The sequence below is a fragment of the Adiantum capillus-veneris genome, chromosome 8 (genome assembly GCF_014529385.1).
Source record: "Adiantum capillus-veneris isolate H3 chromosome 8, ASM1452938v2, whole genome shotgun sequence".
Taxonomy (NCBI): Eukaryota; Viridiplantae; Streptophyta; class Polypodiopsida; order Polypodiales; family Pteridaceae; genus Adiantum; species Adiantum capillus-veneris.
This window is the reverse complement of record NC_140938.1, coordinates 111113082-111131593: the sequence shown is the minus strand read 5'-3', so window position 1 is coordinate 111131593 and position 18512 is coordinate 111113082. Positions and strand designations below refer to the sequence as shown.

The 18512-nt window shown below is 41.3% G+C and overlaps 1 pseudogene; it reads right to left on the bottom strand.

Annotated features, from left to right (window-relative positions):
- Nucleotides 1-17602: 17602 nt before the first annotated feature.
- Nucleotides 17603-17846, bottom strand: LOC147452768 (putative small nuclear ribonucleoprotein G pseudogene; annotated as a pseudogene).
- Nucleotides 17847-18512: the final 666 nt, after the last annotated feature.

The window sequence follows — 18512 nt, the reverse complement described above, 5'->3', positions numbered from 1 at the left end:
AATGGCCTAATAACTTATATGTAGCGGAAATTATCATGAACATAGTGGGCATTTCATTAGAATAGATTCCTAACAAGAATTAGAAGAGTGCTTGGGTGGAGAGAGCAACAAAAAGCATAACACCTAGTTAGATAGCATCGACAATATTTTCAAAAGAGAGAAATTAAGCTATTGACAACAGTTGAGCACCGGATTTGCATGGAGCCGGTCCCCCCTCCAAAAGGCTTTGTATTATGGTTTCTCCCATCAAGAGAGACATTGTACAATACAATTCTTTGTGTTCCTTCAAGACTAGCTAGTGCAATGAAGATGGAAGCTTCATGCACCAAGCAAAACACTTAATCAAACACAACTTGAATTATCCCCGTTCTCAGACCCAAGACCTCACACACCTTCGAAGATGGTGAGAGCTAGCAGGGTATGAGAGTAGATTGAGAGGAAGAAGGAGTATCTTACGAGAAAAATGTACATCTCCTCACATAATCACTCATATTAGCATAGCTTAGCTTAGTAATTAGCTTGGTAGAGAAGATGAGCATGCATTGAAACTTGGCTCTTGGTTGGATTTGCATCCACATGCCAAGAGAGTGTTGATGTAGGCTTCTATCTCACAAGCTTGGAGTAGGTGATGAGCTCTCCATTAAAGCTTGGGAGGAGATAGAGTATTTTTTCTTCACACATGGTCAAGTGTGAATGTGTGTGTGTGCCAATGCCAAGCAAAAATCAGTCCCCTCTCTCTCTCTTGGGCGAGCCCTAGCTGCTAATTTGGTCTGGCTTTTGCCTCATTGAACCTCCCCAAGTCAAGCCAATAGATATTAAGCAGCATAAGTGATAGCCTTTTGACATGTTTCCCCCTTTCCCCTTTTGTGAGAGCTTTAGGTAATTAAATAATTAAACTAAAATCTCATTGGACCCCTATGCCTCCTGGCCAATAGGAATTAGGCAAGCCATGGGGCTTCTGAATGCTCATTGGACCCTTTGGGAGACTGCCCAATAGCCTTCTAAGAGACTTAATTCTCATTCGTTTCTTTTATTAAATGTTTTTAAATTAATTAAACTACATTTACTCTAGCTTAATTCTCATTGGTCCACTTCAAAGGTCTTCCAATAGGAATTGGACACACCTTGTGGGCATCTGGCCTAGGGAGCTGACATGTGTCCCTCATTCCCTTTGTGTAAAGGGAGCCTGTGTGTGTGTGTATGGCTTTCTCTCTCATCCCCTACCTTTAGGGCTCGCCCCCTCCCATGTAAAGATACGCAAAGACTTTTAGGGCACACACAAAGCATCCAATTTTCCCTAGGGTTGACCTTTGGACACAACCTTTGAATTTTGGAACCTTAGCATTTTGGAAGTCTTAATGGGCTGAACCTTAGGGTCTTTTTAGCCCATTGTTGCACATTGCTCTTTTGCAGATGGCCCCCCCTTTGGATCCCTATTTTCCCTCCTTTGGATCCCTACTATGGCCGGTCTGCCAACTTAACCAATATTCAAGCTTTTTCTCCCCTGGTACCTCCCCACATTAAATGATCAGTTTAATATGAGAAAATCATTTAGGAGAATTAGATATTGATTATTATGACAATGCTAGCACCTAGTAAACAAGGCTGGAAAAAGAGTAGTTAAGTGCCTCTCTAGGGATTCCTCCTAGAGAGAAAAACAATGGCCATCAAGAAAATCATGGGCCCACTAAGCCATAAATTTACCATCGATCCATAGATAAGTATATATGACAATTGTGGAGGTAAGACATATGACTCCAAACATGAGGCAATGTGGCAATATAAGCTAGCTAAGTTGTGCAAAAAGTTTGAATTCACAATAGACATCTTTGATCATGTAGCCAAATTTTGGTATATCTAGTTTGTTTAACAAGTTATTGATGTTCACACTATGGTGTAAGAATTTGAATTTAACATTAAAGGACCAAGTTTTGACACAATTCTAATGTCTTTTAATAGCTATGCTACGGGCTTTTGAGACCATAGCCAAAACATTCATGGAAGAATCTCATAAATATGAGACTAGCACACAATTCTCTTCTGCAAATCCTATACTTTAGGCAAGAGTATAAAATCCTGCATAAAAGGCATCCTTTAATTCAAGTACATTTTGAGTTGCTAGCCGAGGAGATGCCTTGCTAAGAGCGGCTTATCTTTTGTTTCCTAGAGGGACTACGAAATACACAATGGCACAACCACTTTTTGATGCAAAAAACAAACAAAATTTTGGAACTTGCTACTGTGAGGCCATAATCTTTACGAAAATCTTTGACAAAAGATATTGGTCCATGGAAGTTAGTCAACTAAGCATTGGAGTGCATCACATTGAGTCAGTCTACGATGGATCGTGTGCAACAAATAGCTACGTAGGGGCCAAAGACATGAATCAACGTTGATCAAAGTTGTTAACATAGTTCAAGCTCTTTCAACAAGAGCTTGCAAGCTTTGTTTACGTGCTAATGCATTGTCTTGCTCTTGCAAGCTGTGTGCTTGTGAGAGAGAGATGGATCATTTCCATGTGCATGTGCTTACCATTCTACTAATGACCCAAGCTGAGAGCTTTGCGAGATGACAATCTATCTCTCTCTTTGTGTTTAGTCTCCTCTTTTGCTACAACAAATGCACATTCTATAGCATCGACGCAAGCTAGGAGCACACATAAACTAGGTGCAATCTTTAGTTATTGTCCTTCTCATTAGGCTCCTATCGGGTGCAAAATCAGTGGGATTAGTCTAGGGACTTTATGCAACCATGTTGTGGTCTTTCAAACCTTTATCAGCACATTAACATTGATCAATTGGAGAGATAAAATCTCAAACGTCATAAGTGACTGAACAGTAATGGTAAAAATAGCATGAGCATAAGCAAGGAAAGATGAGAAATTAAGCAAGGAAAACCATAGATCAAACGTGTTGTTTAAAGGACATGCCTTTAGAATTAGTTATTCTGATGTTGTCTATGAAGGAACCTCCCCACGAGACTATCTAACATAGGGCACAATGTTTCACATGGATCTCGAGGAAGAGCAAAGGAGCAAAACAATTACTCATGAGAGCAGCTCTTCAACCTCGCTAGCAGGAGTACTATCAAGCTCCACCTGATTTTCAGTGCCCGAACCTGCGCCATTTTCATCATCGTCTACAGGAGCTGCACCACAATCATCATGGTCACCTGAAGCCCCCATGAAGACGGAGGCAGCCACGCTCTGCAGCACGGCACACAGGCTGCCTGCTGGCACCATACCCCCATAGGTGCTCATCAATCCCGCGGCCCAGGAGCCCGCCGCGATCCCACCTGCTCCAGATCCCGCTATTCACACCGCTGCTGGCACCAGTAGCGGCATCGCAGCCACCCCTACGGCTGCTGCTGCCGCCACCTTTGCCGCCTTGCTGCCCAAGCCCATGTCTCTCTCTTTCTCTCTCTCACACACACACAGTCTCTCTCTCTCTCTCTCTCTGCTCTGAATTATAGGCATCTCGATGCGATCGTGAATCATAAATCATGAGCGTGAACGAACACGCCTCATTAATTAAGAAACTAGAATTGCGAGCGCGACTTTGGCGCGCGCGCGAGAGAGAGAGAGAGAGAGAGAGACCTTACGTCATATTAACAATTTTCAAAACATCTCTTCTCAATGTATTCTTGCATGTTTTTGGGTCTTTACACTAGTTTTCTCTATTTTAAGGCGGAATTTCTCCTTTTCCCCTTGCCCTTAGCCGGCATTTTTGAAATTGAAAATGGCACAATATTAAGCTGGGACACATTTTTCCCGGACACTGGTCCTCAAGAAGGTGGTTCTTTACAAGAGAGGGAGGGAGTCTGAGAGAGAGAGAGAGAGAGAGAGAGAGAGAGAGAGAGAGAGAGAGAGAGAGTCTCAGAGCCTCGACTATAACTGATGTGGTGAAATGAGGGGATCTATGGTTGGGCAGTGATTCAAGGATGCATGGCTAATAACTTGAAGAAGCTTCCTTGGACTAAAGAACTAAAAGTCATTGAGGTCTACGTCTTTATTTGTACCAAAAGAGTTTTTATAACTATCACAGTTGAAGGAAAATATGTTTCTCATACCTATTCGGTTTATGATCACATCACAGCTAGACTCGTTTTAAGTGGTAGAATTAGACCTATGTGTGTATCTCTCGGTTTTTAAGGATCATCATGTATTGTATTTCTTGATCTTATATAGCAGACCCCAGTATTTCACCATGAGGTATTGACTAAGGGTTATCGTACGGTATCATGTGAGTGTACAATAGGGGTGTTTTATAAGGCAAAAAAGAAATATTTTACAAAGTAGGTTCCATATGTAGGGGTCAAAAAAGAAATTTCGGTGCACACAAGTGACACCTTCCAAGTACTACTAGTGAATCCCTTGGGTATTTTACAGACTCGATGTAAAGAGATCATGTGATAGATGACTTGTATAAATAAAATCACCTTTTTGGCAAATCATGATTTTTTAATAAAATGTATATATGAATCAAAATCATTTTGTTGAGCTCTCTTGTTTTCGATGTTGTTTGTGTTGCGATGTGTGACACATTGGCACCACCAACTAAAGCAAACCCCCTCTACTTTGGAAGGCTACATCCACATCATCACTTATGGCAATTAGATGCTCTCCCCCTACTCCTATAAAAGAAGTCCTAGTGGCAACACACTTTGTATCCAAGCATTCCATTTCTATTAGTGTCAATCTCTCTCTCTCTCTCTCTCTCTCTCTCTCTCTCTCTCTTCTCATTACCACATTAACCACACCATGACTGATTCACTCTCGTTTCCACCATAACCAATCCCTTTCATGTGGTATTAGGGCCGGTGGTTACATACCTAGGACTATTAGTCCCTCTATTTAATCATCACTAATAGATTAATTGATTGCATTTTATCCCTTGCATTAGAATTTTATTAATTCAATCTCCCTTGCATATTTAAGTAGATTGAATTATCTTTATCTCAAGGACATGAATGGGATATGCACATGTGCCACCACCCATGATGAACTTGGAATAGAGATCCTTATTATCATCCTTGGCACAAAATAGGAGTAGATCTTTGGAGTCTTAGACAACTTTAGATAAGTGAGTGTGGTTAAGCTAAAACTTCATTTAAGGCAGACTCTATTTCAAAGGTCAACATTGGACTCTAGAATTGGTCATTACCCAAATAAGGGTGACAAAAGTCAATCGTGTATCTACCTCTTTCTAGCGCAAGCCTACATCCAAACTCTCATAATCACTGATTTTCATTGCAACTTAGTCTAGTGCTCACTTGTTGTAGCTCATTCCTCACCATTTCCCATAGTCATAGCCGAGGAAATCTTGAATTTTCAACCCATCTTCTCACCTTGGTCAGCTACCCGCATATGCTACAAGTTGAATGTCTGAAAATTGATGATCAAGCCTCGCCTTAGAACTATAGCACAAGCCACCTTGTACCCCGAGGGATTCACTATTACCTATGAGGAGACGTTACCAATATGCAACCCTCAAGACAAAACTCCCCTATATACGGAACCATGCATATTGACCTAACGATATATATGGATATTATATAACTTAAATAAACCCCTACATACATGCTTTTAAGTATTTCCAAAATCCCTCCTATCTTACAGTACATACTAAGCCTATTATGTTGTTGAATGAAAAATAAGGAGTTCTTGATTTCTCTTTCTACGTCTTCACGGGCCCATCATGAACAACATTGAAAATTCTCAACCCAGTTATTAGATAGGCATTTCCAACCTGACAGAATGCATGGACAATGCACAAGTAATAATGCCCACTTGTGAGAAGCTACATGCACAACACAAAAAATAGATGCACACCTTTTGATGTTTTGCATTACCAAACATTTTCTAAGGTCATTAGTGTCTGGAACCTAGAACTGGACACGAGGCCATACTCATAAGCTTCAAAAGTACTAAATTGTGCTACTTAGAGTCAATGATAAATGAGCTACTTTATAATATCCTCATCAAATACACGTTCAAATCAATAACATGTGGTTGTGATGAAGTCGTTACCTGATACATACAATAAAAAGGTTACCTAATACATCACACACAAAGCGCACCCAAGCAATGCACTATTACAAAGCTGCATATCAATTTGCAATGTCCAAGTCAATCTACTCCTAACCCTGCAAAGGTGATACTTAAAGCAGCTCCCATAAGCGATACAACTGCAACAAATCCTTCCAAAGCAAACACTTAATGTAAAGCAAAACACTAACACATGTAAAAATGGTGCGTTTTCACTTTGGGCAGCCATCTATTTAATTATGTGGATAATATACAATGGGCCAATCATGATCCTCAAATTGCGAGCCATGTATTTAATTATGTGGATAATATACAATGGGCCAATTATGACCCTCAAACAAGAACCTTATGAGCCAATACAACACAACAAAATTGAATCAAAGTGTTAAGCAAGTAATCCCAAAAAAACCCTTGAATTCTATTGAACAAATGAGTGTTATGAAGCTAAACATCGCAATCCCCAGATGACTCACTATGAATGCAACTTGAGAGAGCTAGCCTTACGACAGACCTTAAAAGCTACGCTGGACCTAAAGCAACTCCCACAAGCAATGCAATTGAAACAAAACCTTCCAATAGGGGATGTGAATCCAACTCAAACTCTGACTCAATATACAATAGAGAGCCTGCACATGTAAAAATGAAGGGTCACATTTTTAGATAAGCTTACGTTTCGCTTGTCTTTCTTGATTGCCACCTTCAAATAGGCCTTTTTCTATGCACTAAAATGCTTACAAGACCTTCCAGATGGTTGTTTGAACAAACAATGCGAAATGTGGAGTCTACAAGAATATGAGTCCTTTGTGGACAATGTAATACGCTGACACTTTACACGGTCACAGAATTGTCATGATCATGTGAGTCCTCTTTCCTTTCCCTAGGTCATCATGAGGTAGGAAGACCCTTTCTTACTTATTAGTAGCTATTTATTCCCATAGAAGATTTTGTACACATGTGAAACACTTTCAAGGAGTGGCTTATGTGGAAATTCCTGCAAAAGGCAAAACCAACAAAACAAGGTGATGTAAATGCTCAACAATTAGACATGCACAGTCGTCTCGTTTTGCCTCTTCAATAAATACACAGAGCAACATGTTCTTGACTCGAGAGAAATCAGCTTTGCTACAGCTAGTCAATGTATGTTGTATCACTCGAGGGGGGCGGGGGGGGGGGGGGGGGGGGGGGCTATGAGCCTATCATGTGTATGCAATAGAAGGGGGTATTAAATTTTATTTTTTCTCACATTTTCACATACAGAAGGGTACCATAAAATGGAATTGGGAATTTTTTTTTACATATTGAATAGAAAAAGGGTGCATTTTATATGTCAAAAATTCAAATATAAGGGGTTTAAAAGTATTCCTTGAACGCACGTGATATATAAAATTTGTACATAGTGATCCCCCGGGGAGTTGTATCAACAACTAAACAATTGCATGGGCATTGGACTTTTCAATGCAAATATGATCCCATTGTACTTATCGTAACTTGCAACTCACCAAAAGAATGGGATCTATGAGACCAAGCATCTCCAACACATTGCTTGCTACCTGCTGAAATCTTTCTCTAGTCTACTCTAGGCTTGTGCTATGATTGATAGCCAAGTCCAACTTTGGTTCATCTAGTCTTTAATGTTCGTAGCACTACGACCTATCTCACTGGTCCCCCAAAAGGCTAAATGATAGCAGTTCTCAGCAAATTGAAAGCATGACCTTCACAAAAGAAACTAAATGATGCAAAACTTGGTAGAGAACTCACTCGATCATTGGCATCAACTCCTCCATGACTACCTCAATCTGATTTTAGATGCATGTCACAAGATGTGCATGCATGTTCAATAGAGAGAAACCCTACTTGCTTCGAGCAAGTGTTAATGACTGGACATGAAAGAGCTATAGAAAATCTCAAATGATCCACTACATGGACTATACATGTATAGTCTAAGTTACTACAATGACCAAAACTAAGTATTTGCACTACAAGAGGTTGTGTGCTCTTGTGACGCTGTTAGCGACAGAAATACACTGGGTTTTTATAACCCCCGCGTCGCTAAAACCGTCGCTATGAGAGCGTCGCTATATGCGTCGCTATAAGCGTCGCTATATGCATCTCTATAAGCGTCGCTATATAGAGACGCTCATAGCGACGTTTACACTGCAGACTATAGCGACGCTCATAGCGACGCTACAGAGCCATAAATAGCGACGGTTATAGCGACGCCCGAGAGAATTTTTTTTTGGTGGCAGGGCATTGAATGCCCTGCCACCCATCAACCATATTGTACTTGATTCACTTTTTAAAAAAAGTGCAAGGGTAGATAATAGACCCAAAATAGTCACCCACAAGACGCATTGTTTGCAAAATTGACAATTGTACACATCATAGGCAAAATGAATTGATTGGCAAATGTAATAATGACAATTGTACAACATCATAGGCATAAAGAATTGATTGGCAAAAGGAACTGCGGTGACAAATGTAATAATATACATGGTTCAAAAAGACGTATAAAATCCGTCTCATGATACATAAGCTATGAGAAACCCTAAACTAATGCTATCTAGCTACGGCTAAACTGACGTCGTCTAATCAGACGTCTCATCGCGTCCAAGCGGCGTATCTGTCGGATTCTGCAAAAAAAGACAATAAGACAGCTTTCAGTAAGTATAAACATATAACGACATTTATAAAACAATACAAAAAATAAAAAAGAGTAAACCCTAATACTAACCATGCCGCTGCGAGAACTGAGAATGTCCATCAGGGCGTTTAAGCCCTTCCTGCCTGCGTACTCGCGCTCGTACGGTGTGGGATCACGTCCTGTCATCGACCACTGTCAAAACATACAAAGATTTCATTATGTTAGAATTAAAAAACTCATAAACCCTAAACTATCGAACATAAAGAGCAATGTGAAAACACTTACAAAATTGGCCTCAAATGATGCCCATCCACCGCTCCCCAAGTGGTGCGAGCTCCTTGCCTCTACTCGCGCTCTAGCAGCATCCTTTTGTTGCTTCCACTTCTCGGGATTCTCGCGCGCTGCTTTCTTCGCATTCTTCCAAACTTCTTTGGCCAACCAATCTGGCCTATTCCACCTATTCTTGATTGCTTTTTGCACTTCGGAACGCTTGTGTTTGCAGTATTCGCGCATTCGAATCTTCATCAGGTCTTCATTGAAGCGCTGATCCCGTGTTGGAACGGGAAACTCATCATGAAGTATGCTGATGACTCTGTTTTTTAAATCACTTGGTACTTCACTCCATTTGTTTAGTATGTAGTGTCTAAACAGCTGAGAGCAAAGACCACGCATGCGCAAGATCACCTTCTTGCCATCATCATCCATGATGATGCCGCCGCTGAAGTCGATGGAGTAAGACAAGCCCTCTGGCCGGTGACGCGTGAACCTGGGTGTCCCGGCAGGGGTCTCTAGCGGTGTGTCGATGGGGGTACGGACGTCAGGTGTCTCCACCGGCGTCTGGGCCCCGAAGCGAGGAGTGTCGAGTGGGGTGGCTCCTGGCGGAGTAGGTAGAGGTGTGTAGCTTCTAGGAACAGTCAACCGTGCAAAACCTGGCGTAGATGGTGATGCTGTGGCTGGTGTGGGGGCGGGCAAAGAAGGGGAGGGTAAAGAGCCTCTTCTATCACTCGATTCATTGCGTCATTGTATTTATATGCGTCATTACGTCATTGTATTTAATGGTCTTTGCGTCATTGTCTACTCTATTCATTCAATATTAAGTTTAAATATTCGTGTGTTTAATGTAGGTATGGATGATGAGGAGTTTCTTTCTTCTTTGTCACCGCAACAGAGACAGTGGTACGTGGAGCGTCATCGCTCTGGCGCATCATCGCGCGTTCCTACACCATCCGCATCTCCCTCTCTTTCGGAGCATTCGGCGCGCTCCGAAGCTTCGGCGTCGACAAGACGAGCGTCACACTCGTCTAGACACCGGCGCTCTAGTGGTGGCGGTGGCGGTTGTTGTGGGGATTCCGCCACCGATGCCTCCACACCGCCTCGTGTTCGACGAGACTCTTTACCCTCCCCTTCTTTGCCCGCCCCCACACCAGCCACAGCATCGCCGTCTACGCCAGGTTTTGCACGGCTGACTGTTCCTAGAAGCTACACACCTCTACCTACTCCGCCAGGAGCCACCCCACTCGACACTCCTCGCTTTGGGGCCCAGACGCTAGTGGAGACACCTGACGTCCGTACCCCCATCGACACGCCGCTAGAGACCCCTGCCGGGACACCCAGGTTCACGCGTCACCGGCCAGAGGGCTTGCCTTACTCCGTCGACATCAGCGGCGGCATCATCATGGATGATGACGGCAAGAAGGTGATCTCGCGCATGCGTGGTCTTTGCTCTTAGCTGTTTAGACACTATATACTAAACAAATGGAGTGAAGTACCAAGTGATTTAAAAAACAGAGTCATCAGCATACTTCATGATGAGTTTCCCGTTCCAACACGGGATCAGCGCTTCAATGAAGACCTGATGAAGATTCGAATGCGCGAATACTGCAAACACAAGCGTTCCGAAGTGCAAAAAGCAATCAAGAATGGGTGGAATAGGCCAGATTGGCTGGCCAAAGAAGATTGGAAGAATGCGAAGAAAGCAGCGCGCGAGAATCCCGACAAGTGGAAGCAAAAAAAGGATGCAGCCAGAGCGCGAGTAGAGGCAGGGAGCTCGCACCACTTGGGGAGCGGTGGATGGGCATCATTTGAGGCCGATTTTGTAAGTCTTTTCACATTGCTCTTTATGCATGTTCGATAGTTTAGGGTTTATGAGTTTTTTAGTTCTAACATAATGAAATCTTTGTATGTTTTGACAGTGGTCGATGACAGGACGTGATCCCACACCGTACGAGCGCGAGTACGCAGGCAGGAAGGGCTTAAACTCCCTGATGGACATTCTCAGTTCTCGCGGCGGCATGGTTAGTATTAGGGTTTACTCTTTTTTATTTTTTGTATTGTTTTATAAATGTCTTTATATGTTTATATTTACTGAAAACTGTCTTATTGTCTTTTTTGGCAGAATCCGACAGATACGCCGCTTGGACGCGATGAGACGTCTGACTAGACGACGTCAGTTTAGCCGTAGCTAGATAGCATTAGTTTAGGGTTTCTCATAGCTTATGTATCATGAGACGGATTTTATACGTCTTTTTGAACCATGTATATTATTACATTTGTCACCGCAGTTCCTTTTGCCAATCAATTCTTTATGCCTATGATGTTGTACAATTGTCATTATTACATCTGCCAATTAATTCATTTTGCCTATGATGTGTACAATTGTCAATTTTGCAAACAATGCGTCTTGTGGGTGACTATTTTGGGTCTCTTATCTACCTTTGCACTTTTTTTAAAAAGTGAATCAAGTACAATATGGTTGATGGGTGGCAGGGCATTCAATGCCCTGCCACCAAAAAAACATTCTCTCGGGCGTCGCTATAAGCATCGCTATTTATGGCTCTGTAGCGTCGCTATGAGCGTCGCTATAGTCTTCTGTGAGAGCGTCGCTATAGGCGTCGCTATATGCGACGCTGATAGCGACGCATATAGCGACGCCTATAGCGACGCTCTCGTAGCGACGCTCGTAGCGACGGTTTTAGCGACGCCGGGGGTTATAAAAACCCAATGTATTTCCGTCGCTAACAGCGTCACAAGAGCACACAACCTCTTGTAGTGTAAAATTCATTGAGGTCTACGTCAATAACACACACACACACAGTCTCTCTCTTTCTCTCTCTCTCTCTCTCTCTCTCTCTCTCTCTCTCTCTCTCTCTCTCTCTCTCTCTCTCTCTCTGCTCTGAATTATAGCCATCTCGATGCGATTGTGAATCATAAATCATGAGCGTGAACGAACACGCCTCATTAATTAAGAAACTAGAATTGCGAGCGCGACTTTGGCGCGCGCGCGCGTGCGCGCGCGCGCGAGAGAGAGAGAGAGAGAGAGAGAGAGAGAGAGAGAGAGAGAGAGAGAGAGAGAGAGAGAGAGAGAGAGAGAGACCTTACGTCATATTAACAATTTTCAAAACATCTCTTCTCAATGTATTCTTGCATGTTTTTGGGTCTTTACACTAGTTTTCTCTATTTTAAGGCGGAATTTCTCCTTTTACCCTTGCCCTTAGCCGGCATTTTTGAAATTGAAAATGGCACAATATTAAGCTGGGACACATTTTTCCCGGACACTGGTCCTCAAGAAGGTGGTTCTTTACAAGAGAGGGAGGGAGTCTGAGAGAGAGAGAGAGAGAGAGAGAGAGAGAGAGAGAGAGAGAGAGAGAGAGAGAGTCTCAGAGCCTCGACTATAACTGATGTGGTGAAATGAGGGGATCTATGGCTGGGCAGTGATTCAAGGATGCATGGCTAATAACTTGAAGAAGCTTCCTTGGACTAAAGAACTAAAAGTCATTGAGGTCTACGTCTTTATTTGTACCAAAAGAGTTTTTATAACTATCACAGTTGAAGGAAAATATGTTTCTCATACCTATTCGGTTTATGATCACATCACAGCTAGACTCGTTTTAAGTGGTAGAATTAGACCTATGTGTGTATCTCTCGGTTTTTAAGGATCATCATGTATTGTATTTCTTGATCTTATATAGCAGACCCCAGTATTTCACCATGAGGTATTGACTAAGGGTTATCGTACGGTATCATGTGAGTGTACAATAGGGGTGTTTTATAAGGCAAAAAAGAAATATTTTACAAAGTAGGTTCCATATGTAGGGGTCAAAAAAGAAATTTCGGTGCACACAAGTGACACCTTCCAAGTACTACTAGTGAATCCCTTGGGTATTTTACAGACTCGATGTAAAGAGATCATGTGATAGATGACTTGTATAAATAAAATCACCTTTTTGGCAAATCATGATTTTTTAATAAAATGTATATATGAATCAAAATCATTTTGTTGAGCTCTCTTGTTTTCGATGTTGTTTGTGTTGCGATGTGTGACACATTGGCACCACCAACTAAAGCAAACCCCCTCTACTTTGGAAGGCTACATCCACATCATCACTTATGGCAATTAGATGCTCTCCCCCTACTCCTATAAAAGAAGTCCTAGTGGCAACACACTTTGTATCCAAGCATTCCATTTCTGTTAGTGTCAATCTCTCTCTCTCTCTCTCTCTCTCTCTCTCTCTCCTCTTCTCATTACCACATTAACCACACCATGACTGATTCACTCTCGTTTCCACCATAACCAATCCCTTTCATGTGGTATTAGGGCCGATGGTTACATACCTAGGACTATTAGTCCCTCTATTTAATCATCACTAATAGATTAATTGATTGCATTTTATCCCTTGCATTAGAATTTTATTAATTCAATCTCCCTTGAATATTTAAGTACATTGAATTATCTTTATCTCAAGGACATCAATGGGATATGCACATGTGCCACCACCCATGATGAACTTGGAATAGAGATCCTTATTATCATCCTTGGCACAAAATAGGAGTAGATCTTTGGATCCGGAGTCTTAGACTCTTTTAAGTGAGTGTGGTTGAGCTAAAACTTCATTTAAGGGAGACTCTATTTCAAAGGTCAACATTGGACTCTAGAATTGGTCATTACCCAAATAAGGGTGACAAAAGTCAATCGTGTATCTACCTCTTTCTAGCACAAGCCTACATCCAAACTCTCATAATCACTGATTTTCATTGCAACTTAGTCTAGTGCTCACTTGTCGTAGCTCATTCCTCACCATTTCCCCATAGTCATAGGCGAGGAAATCTTGAATTTTCAACCCATCTTCTCACCTTGGTCAGCTACCCGCATATGCTACAAGTTGAATGTCTGAAAATTGATGATCAAGCCTCGCCTTAGAACTATAGCACAAGCCACCTTGTACCCCGAGGGATTCACTATTACCTATGAGGAGACGTTACAATATGCAACCCTCAAGACAATACTCCCCTATATATGGAACCATGCATATTGACCTAACGATATATATGGATATTATATAACTTAAATAAACCCCTACATTCGGGCTTTTAAGTATTTCCAAAATCCCTCCTATCTTACACATACTAAGCCTATTATGTTGTTGAATGAAAAATAAGCAGTTCTTGATTTCTCTTTCTACGTCTTCACGGGCCCATCATGAACAACATTGAAAATTCTCAACCCAGCTATTAGATAGGCATTTCCAACCTGACAGAATGCATGGACAATGCACAAGTAATAATGCCCACTTGTGAGAAGCTACATGCACAACACAAAAAATAGATGCACACCTTTTGATGTTTTGCATTACCAAACATTTTCTAAGGTCATTAGTGTCTGGAACCTAGAACTGGACACGAGGCCATACTCATAAGCTTCAAAAGTACTAAATTGTGCTACTTAGAGTCAATGATAAATGAGCTACTTTATAATATCCTCATCAAATACACGTTCAAATCAATAACATGTGGTTGTGATGAAGTCGTTACATGATACATACAATAAAAAGGTTACCTAATACATCACACACAAAGAGCACCCAAGCAATGCACTATTACAAAGATGCATATCAATTTGCAATGTCCAAGTCAATCTACTCCTAACCCTGCAAAGGTGATACTTAAAGCAGCTCCCATAAGCGATACAACTGCAACAAATCCTTCCAAAGCGAACACTTAATGTAAAGCAAAACACTAGCACATGTAAAAATGGTGCGTTTTCACTTTGGGCAGCCATCTATTTAATTATGTGGATAATATACAATGGGCCAATCATGATCCTCAAATTACGAGCCATGTATTTAATTATGTGGATAATATACAATGGGCCAATCATGACCCTCAAACAAGAACCTTATGAGCCAATACAACACAACAAAATTGAATCAAAGTGTTAAGCAAGTAATCCCAAAAAAACCCTTGAATTCTATTGAACAAATGAGTGTTATGAAGCTAAACATCGCAATCCCCAGATGACTCACTATCGATGCAACTTGAGAGAGCTAGCCTTACGACAGACCTTAAAAGCTACATTGGACCTAAAGCAACTCCCACAAGCAATGCAATTGAAACAAAACCTTCCAATAGGGGATGTGAATCCAACTCAAACTCTGACTCAATATACAATAGAGAGCCTGCACATGTAAAAATGAAGGGTCACATTTTTAGATAAGCTTAAGTCTTGCTTGTCTTTCTTGATTGCCACCTTCAAATAGGCCTTTTTCTATGCACTAAAATGCTTACAAGACCTTCCAGATGGTTGTTTGAACAAACAATGCGAAATGTGGTGTCTACAAGCATATGAGTCCTTTGTGGACAATGTAATACGCTGACACTTTACACGGTCACAGAATTGTCATGATCATGTGACTCTTTCCTTTCCCTAGGTCATCATGAGGTAGGAAGACCCTTTCTTACTTATTAGTAGCTATTTATTCCCATAGAAGATTTTGTACACATGTGAAAAACTTTCAAGGAGTGGCTTGTGTGGAAATTCCTGCAAAAGGCAAAACCAACAAAACAAGGTGATGTAAATGCTCAACAATTAGACATGCACAGTCGTCTCGTTTTGCCTCTTCAATAAATACACAGAGCAACATGTTCTTGACTCGAGAGAAATCAGCTTTGCTACAGCTAGTCAATGCATGTTGTATCACTCGCGGGGGGGGGGGGCTATGAGCCTATCATGTGTATGCAATAGAAGGGGGTATTAAATTTTATTTTTTCTCACATTTTCACATACAAAAGGGTACCATAAAATGGAATTGGGAATTTTTTTTTACATATTGAATAGAAAAAGGGTGCATTTTATATGTCAAAAATTCAAATATAAGGGGTTTAAAAGTATTCCTTGAACGCACGTGATATATAAAATTTATACATAGTGATCCCCCGGGTAGTTGTATCAACAACTAAAGAATTGCATGGGCATTGGACTTTTCAATGCAAATATGATCCCATTGTACTTATCGTAACTTGCAACTCACCAAAAGAATGGGATCTATGAGACCAAGCATCTCCAACACATTGCTTGCTACCTGCTGAAATCTTTCTCTGGTCTACTCTAGGCTTGTGCTATGATTGATAGCCAAGTCCAACTTTGGTTCATCTAGTCTTTAATGTTCGTAGCACTACGACCTATCTCACTGGTCCCCCAAAAGGCTAAATGATAGCAGTTCTCAGCAAATTGAAAGCATGACCTTCACAAAAGAAACTAAATGATGCAAAACTTGGTAGAGAACTCACTCGATCATTGGCATCAACTCCTCCATGACTACCTCAATCTGATTTTAGATGCATGTCACAAGACGTGCATGCATGTTCAATAGAGAGAAACCCTACTTGCTTCGAGCAAGTGTTAATGACTGGACATGAAAGAGCTATAGAAAATCTCAAATGATCCACTACATGGACTATACATGTATAGTCTAAGTTACTACAATGACCAAAACTAAGTATTTGTGAGATTCTACATGACCGGCTCGGCTCAGGTGCAGCTCCAAAAATCAAGCTTTCAACCATCACAAAGCTCCAAACTAGACAAATAGATGCAGTAAGAAACATTTGAAATGACAAAGATACCATAACTGCATATGGTTCAAAAGAAAACAACTCACTAAAACATTGTAAACAATTCTAGCTAATGTCCCCACAATGAGACAAGTAAGCTCCCATAAGCTGCTCACAAATGATTTTGTATCTTTCATAGGGGATACCAAATAAATCTATCTCCTTTTCTTGAAAATATGGAGAATGAAAGCTTCATTTTGATGATGTCACTTCCCTTCGGACTATCACTCAACTAGTTAAGCATACACATGCACTACAATATGTTATATACTACCAATAACAACTCTTCAATTTTTTCAAAGAAGAAACTATCATAGCATATGCTGAAACATCTAGTTATCTACACTTTTGCTACAAAGGTCAAGAGAATAACACCACATGGTGAGCAACACAACACACCCATTCAAACAGCAGAGAGGGATACTAACAACAAAAGAGCTCGTGGGGGCAATTGAGACTTGATGACAATTTTCCATACTCAAGCTAGCTTACACCTACATAGGCAAGGGTAGTCACATTAAGCAAAGAAGGGAAATCTCGTTGGCGGAGATGGTGTCATTATCCACAATCATTGACGAGGCCAAGGGAGGGATAGGGTTGCAAGATGACCAAGAAGCACAAGCACAATGCAATAGGTGCTAACTCTTAACCAAATCCATAACCAGCTCCATCATGTTCTGCAATCACTAACAACCATCTCTCTCTCTCTCTCTCTCTCTCTCTCAAAAGTGAAGTATTACCAGTACAAAAACCTTCACATACTCCTGCAAAGATCTTGCAGAGAGAATCCTCTGCTAGGCTTAATCATCCCAACAACTTCAAAGTTAGAATTATTGTTTTTACCAACAATCATATGATACCAGCAAACTACTCCATGTCGCATCAAACAATAAACTTAAATTTTTTATATCAAAAGAGAAGTTGTTCTAAGTTTGATAATTTCAAAAGAATGCATGCATGAACTCACTGCCTATGGCATCCCATGTTACATGTCACCAGTGTAATTTTGAAAACTTTGAAACTTCAACTTAAGCTCCTGGTCTATTTGCAGGTTCCAAGGCTTCAATCATCACAACACTATTGCCCCTAATCACCACCATGCCTATCTCATTTCAACCATTGCCATTCATTTCCACTATTCCGTTAAGGACCAGATTCATGAACTAGTCATAGCCACGTAGTGCCGACAACCACTCGATTCACATTCAACTTAGTGTTTAGCTTCTTGTCCATAAATTTCTTGAGATCTGGAGGTTCTCCTGGCTTGCTCATGGCGAGAAACCTTCGATGTTAGGTTTGCCTCCCAAAATTTAGGTTGTGAAGGGGAAGTGAGGATCTCTCTCTCTCTCTCTCTCTCTCTCTCTCTCTCTCTCTCTCTCTCTCTCTCTCTCTCTCTCTCTCTCTCTCTCTCTTTTCTTGCTTTAGCATTTTGACAAAATGATAAATTGTGTGTGTACCTGGGCGTGGTGTTGGGCCTCTCCTGCCTTCTACTGATTGTCTCTTATGCCTTGTGGGTTGTGGTCACGAGGGCTAGAATTAGATAGGGGTTGGCGACCTTCATTTCTAATACTGTGTGTGTGTGTGTGTGTGTGTGTGTGTGTGTGTGTGTGTGTGTGTGAGAGAGAGAGAGAGAGAGAGAGAGAGAGAGAGAGAGAGAGAGAGAGAGAGAGAGAGAGAGAGCTATTGCCTTACAGGTAAATGGCAAGAACAAAGGCGACTACGAGAAAGGAAAGCAAAGGACCGGGTTTGGTTGCTAAAGGAGGAAGATATGCTAGTAAGAACAAGAGACCAGGAAAGCCCATGAAAATCTTGAAAGCGCCAAGGATGAAGAGGTTACAAAGACACACCAAGCTGTTCAAGGAAATCAAGAAGGCTCAAAAATGTATTGAGCTTCTTGTACCAAAGCTTCCATTCCAAAGACTAGTCGGGTCAATATGT